This window comes from Sturnira hondurensis, unplaced genomic scaffold, assembly GCF_014824575.4.
Source record: "Sturnira hondurensis isolate 20B ecotype Veracruz unplaced genomic scaffold, ASM1482457v3 Scaffold0023817, whole genome shotgun sequence".
Classification (NCBI taxonomy): Eukaryota; Metazoa; Chordata; class Mammalia; order Chiroptera; family Phyllostomidae; genus Sturnira; species Sturnira hondurensis.
In genome coordinates, this window is record NW_028096448.1 from 7,214,428 (window position 1) to 7,220,534 (window position 6,107).

Consider the following 6,107-nt stretch of genomic DNA (forward strand, 5'->3'; position numbering starts at 1 on the left):
TGCCTCATTATTCTGTATGGAGTATTGCTTACATGCTCTTATTCTGAGAATCACAATCTTAACTGCAACATTCACTTGGTCAGGAAATTCAATTATGACAAGAGTGGAGCTTTTCAACCTGGGATTCTATAAAGACAACAGAAAATGTCTATTGAATTCTAAGGAAACATGGTAGAGGCTTTGTCTGCATTTTTCCACATCTAGTCATAGAAATTATACAGAACAAGAAACAGAATGAAAAATTTTTACAAATTCCATTTTCAGTAAAACCGGGAGACCCAGAAATGCCTTAAACTACAAACTATGTATACATGCTGTCAAAACCATCTGAGGCTAATGGAAGCAGGAAAGGAGCTGTGTGGTAAATGGTGATAGGCAATGGCGAGAATGGCAAGGTGGGCATCAGCTGTGGTAGTTACAGAAAACTCAGTTAGTACTCACTTCCAGTAAGGGGAGGCCTCATCCTTAGTGACAACTGCAGGGACCAAGAATGAATTCAGGATTATCAACTTGTCCCATTTTGCCTGGACCTTTCCTAGCTTTAGTACTGAATGTCCCATGCCCTGAGAACCTCCTAGATCCTGGGAAAACTGGGGTGCTATTCACCCTAGATAAGATGGATTAGGGTGTAGCATTGTGGGGACATGAGAAGGGGTTGGGGGACACACAGATGGCAGACTATGGAATGTACAAGGCAACATGTATCAACAAAGTGGAGGTGCTATCTTGGAAGGTAAGAGATGTGTCTCTTGTGTCAGTGGCTGGTGAAGAAACTGGAGGATCACATTGGTAGAAGCCATATAGAATCTTAAAGGCAAAAGGCATGTAATGGCATTGAGGCATAATTTAAAAAGGAAGTAGTCTGTTGCAATAGGTGGGAGTAAAGGAAGCTCATGAGCTGTAATATTTGGCAGATGAGAACTCCTTAGTCCTTCCCTCTGCCCTCTAGTAACTTTTGCAAATAGTGGGTCCAGGAAAATTAAACTTATTCAAATATGAGTAACAGGAACAACAACAACAACTACAAGAGTTGAAAGAGCACCTATACCACAGGTGGCAAACCCAAGGCCTGTGGGCCGAATCTGGCCCTCCCCCTTATTTTATTTGGCCTGGCACCTTGTTTCTACCCAGCGGCAGTGGCAAGCTTCTTGCCCCGAATTAAGGAGCAGTTACATTTTTACAGTCCTAAAGTTACATTCAGCCATTTGAAGGCATCCATGAGGTTAATGTGGTTGCTGGTGAAAATGAGTTTGACACCCCTGACCTATACAAAGATAGTATTAAACTTATGGAAAAGGATAGGAAAATTTTCCTGTAGATCAATGAAATGCACCAGAAAGCTATTGCCAAGAAGCAGATAAAAATTATAATTTAGAACGGGGATCCAGCATATAAGAAGGCAGGACTCCAGAGAGTGAAGCGGACACTGAATGACCAGAGGTTGAGGAGAGGAGACGACCGCAGATTGACAAGGTACGAGGGAGCAGCACAGAGGCATCGGCAGGCCCCCCGCCAGGCTGCGCCAGGGCCCTGGCTGGCTGCCCCGTCTCTGAGAGCCGAGGGTGGGCAACACCGACTCTGGGAGAGAACTGGTCACTGGCACCTCTCCCCCCATCTGGCAGGGCGCAGATTGGAAAACAACATAAGAGATCGGTCTGCCAGTAGAGGCAGAGAGAGGAGTGAGCATTCGGAAGCAAACCAGAAAGCTCTGATAACCTGTGGAGTCAGGTTGCCAGCTTGGGAGAACTGAGAGTTGCCCCTTGCTCGAGCATTCCCTGCTTCCCAGGACCTGTGCCGACACTCAACAGTCTTGGGGAGTCTCGGGCTGCTGGCAGGACCTCTAGAAGTGAGTCAGTTGCGAGCTCCATCCCTACTCACCTAGCGAAGACCAGCTCCATCCCTGCTCAGCCAGCGCAGACTGGGAGGCACCGGGAGTCAAGCTGTGGCCTTCAGCTTGGGTGGCTGTGGGTTGCCCGAGCCTTCCCGGCCTTCTCCGGGCCTGCGCAGGCCCTGGACTTGGGGAACCGCTGGTCGCCCATGCTTTCCTGGCGACGCGGGGCCGACTCTCGGCTTGGGGAATTGAGAGTCCCCTGGGCAATCCCTGTGGCTCGGGACCTGCACCAGCTCTCGAATAGTCTCGGGGAGTCTCGGGCTACTGGCTGGGCCCCTGGAAGAGAGCCAGTCGCCAGCTCCATCCCTACTCAGCTGGCGCAGACAGGGAAACACAGGGAGTCAGGCTGTGGCTGTTGGTTTGGGAGAATTGTGAGTTGCCCTGTGTGTTCAGCCACAACACAGGGAAAGGTCCGCACCCAAGCCTACAAGAACAGGAAAGCCTGGCTGGGAGCGTGCGCCCTCACGCCAGACCAGGGCGGGAAAGCCTGGGAGAAAATCTGCTCTCAGTAGGGCTTGGAGGACGANCCATCTGGCAGGGCGCAGATTGGAAAACAACATAAGAGATCGGTCTGCCAGTAGTGGCAGAGAGAGGAGTGAGCATTCGGAAGCAAACCAGAAAGCTCTGATAACCCGTGGAGTCAGTTGCTGGCTTGGGAGAACTGAGAGTTGCCGGAGCATTCCCTTGCTCGAGCATTCCCTGCTTCCTGGGACCTGTGCCGACACTCAACAGTCTTGGGGAGTCTCGGGCTGCTGGCAGGACCTCTAGAAGTGAGTCAGTTGCGAGCTCCATCTGTACTCACCCAGCGAAGACCAGCTCCATCCCTGCTCAGCCAGCGCAGACTGGGAGGCACCGGGAGTCAAGCTGTGGCCTTCAGCTTGGGTGGCTGTGGGTTGCCCGCGCCTTCCCGGCCTTCTCTGGGCCTGCACAGGCCCTGGACTTGGGGAACCGCTGGTTGCCCATGCTTTCCTGGTGACGCGGGGGGCCGACTCTCGGCTTGGGGAATTGAGAGTCCCCTGGGCAATCCCTGTGGCTCGGGACCTGCACAAGCTCTCGAATAGTCTCGGGGAGTCTCAGGCTGCTGGCTGGGCCCCTGGAAGAGAGCCAGTCGCCAGCTCCATCCCTACTCAGCTGGCACAGACAGGGAAACACAGGGAGTCAGGCTGTGGCTGTTGGTTTGGGAGAATTGTGAGTTGCCCTGTGTGTTCAGCCACAACACAGGGAAAGGTCCGCACCCAAGCCTACAAGAACAGGAAAGCCTGGCTGGGAGCGTGCGCCCTCACGCCAGACCAGGGCAGGAAAGCCTGGGAGAAAATCTGCTCTCAGTAGGGCTTGGGAGAGTGGCACCAGTCTGGATCTTGGGGGGGCGGGGAGGGTACTGGTGAGACCAGTTGAGCATACCGAGGCTCGAGAAAAGCCACACTAACAGCCCCTCAGGCTGCTGCAGCTAGTGAGACCAGAAGAAAAGCTTTGACTAGCTGGAAACCAACCAGAGGAGTAGTGGAAGCGGAGAACACCAAGATACCTACAGGAGACTGCACCACTGAATTTCACAGGTATCCTACCACAGAAGTTCACACCATAAACTCAGGGTACCAGAACAGATCAATTTAAGAAGCTGAGGCCAACAAGAAGAGCAACACAAACAATGAGAAGACAAAGAAACAATCCCCAAATGAAAGAAAAGGAGGAAGTCTCAGAAAGAATGTTAGATGAAATAGAGGCAAGCCAACTATCAGATATTGAATTCAAAGCACTGGTTATCAGGAAATTCAAAGAGCTTACAGTGAGGTACCAGAAACTACAGGGGAGCTACAATGAACTCTCCACAAACTATACCAACATGAAAAAGGAAATAGAAACCATTAGCAAAGGCCAAGAAGAAATGAAGAATACAATTTCTGAACTGAAGAACACAGTAGAAGGTATGAAGAATAGAATCGATATGGTGGAAGATCGCATAAGCAAGCTCGAAGACAGGGTGGAAAAACTCTCCCAGACAGTCCAGGTAATGGAAAAGAGAATCAGAAAAATGAGGAGAGTCTAAGAGAAATGCAAGACAATATGAAACGTAATAATATCCAAATAATAGGAATATCAGAAGGAGAAGAAGAACAAGGGATAGAAAACCTACTTGAAAGAATAATAATGGAAAATTTTCCTAAGCTGAGGAGAGAGAAAGTCACACGAATCCAGGAATTGCAGAGAGTCCCAGGCAGGTGGAACCCAAAGAGGCCTACTGCAAGACACATCATTATTAAAATGGCAAAACTCTAAGACAAAGAGAGAATCCTAAATGCAGCAAGGGAGAAGAAGGAAGTAACATACAAGGGGGTCCCAATAAAGTTGGCTAATGACTTCTCAACGGAAACATTCCAAGCAAGAAGAGAATGGCAGGAAATAGTCCAAGTAATGAGAAACAGAAGCCTACAACCAAGGCTACTTTATTCAGCAAGGCTCTCAATCAAGATAGAAGGCCAAATAAAGAGCTTCCAAGACAAAAGAAGTCTAAAAGAATACACCTCCACAAAACCAGCTCTACAAGAATTGCTAAAAGGGCTGCTTTAAGGAAAGGAGGGAAAAGAGAGAGATGGAGAGGAACACAGGTACACAAATGGCAATGAATAAGTACCTTTCAATAATAACCTTAAACATAAATGGATTAAATGCACCAATTAAAAGACGTAGAATACCTGAATGATTAAGAAAGCATGATCCACACATATGCTGCCTACAAGAGACCCACCTCAGGTCAAAAGACCACCACAGACTGAAAGTGAAAGGATGGAAACACATTTTCCAAGCAAATGGACAAGAAAAAAAAAGCCGGGGTAGCACTCCTCATATCAGACAAAATAGACTTCAAAAAAAGGGCTATAAAGGGAGACCCAGAAGGTCACTTTATAATACTCAAGGGAAGAATCCACCAAGAAGACAATAACATCATAAACATATATGCACCCAACACAGGAGCACCCAAATATATAAAGAAAATCCTAGAGTACCTCAAGAAAGATATTGAAAGCAACACAATTATAGTAGGGGATTTTAACACCCCACTGTCAAAAATGGACAGATCTTCCAAACAAAATATCAACAAAGATACTGTGGAATTGAATAACACCCTAGATGAAATGGACCTAACTGATATATATAGAGAGCCCTTCATCCCAAAGAAGCTAAATGCACACCCTTTTCAGATGCACAAGGAACATTTTCAAAGATAGACTATATGACAGGACACAAAATGAGCCTCAACAAATTCAAGAAAATTGAAATTATACCAGGCATTTTTCCCTTACCACAAGGGACTGAAGTTGGAAACCAGCCCCAAAGGAAAAAGCCCCAAAACACTCAAATCATAGAGATTTAATAGCATGCTATTAAACAATGAATGGGTCAAGAATGAAATTAAGGAAGAAATCAAAAAGTTTCTGGAAACAAATGAAAATGAACTCACAATAACCCAAAACCTATGGGACACAGCAAAGGTAATCCTGAGAGGGAAGTTCATAGCAATACAACCCTACCTAAAAAAGAGAGAAACATTTCAAACAAACAACCTAACCCCACACCTACAAGAACTTGAGGGACAACAACAAAGACAACCCAGAGCAAGCAGAAGGAAGGAAATAACCAAGATCAGAGCAGAATTAAATGACATAGAGACTAAAAGCATAATTCTAAGGATCAATGAATCTAGGAGTTGGTTTTTTGAAAAGATAAACAAAATAGACAAACCTTTAAGTAGGCTCATCAAGAAAAGAAGAGAGAGGATCCAAACAAATACAATCAGAAATGAAAGAGGAGAGATTACAACTGATATCACAGAAACAGAAGAGATTGTAAGAAATTACTATGAAGAACTGTATGCCAATAAATTTGAAAACCTAGGTGAAAGGGACAAATTTCTAGAAAAATATAATCTTCCAAAACTCAATGAAAAAGAAGAAGAAAACCTGAACAGACCAATAACAGCAGATGAAATTGAAGCAGTAATCAAAAAACTCCCATCACACAAAAGTCCTGGACCAGATGGTCTCACAGGAGAATTCTACAAAGCTTTTAAGGAAGAGCTAACCCCTATTCTTCACAGACTATTCCAAAAAATCCAAAAGGAGGGAAAACTCCCCAACTCTTTTTATGAAGCCAGCATCATCCTAATTCCAAAGCCAGATAGAGACACAACAAAGAAAGAAAACTTCAGGCCAATATC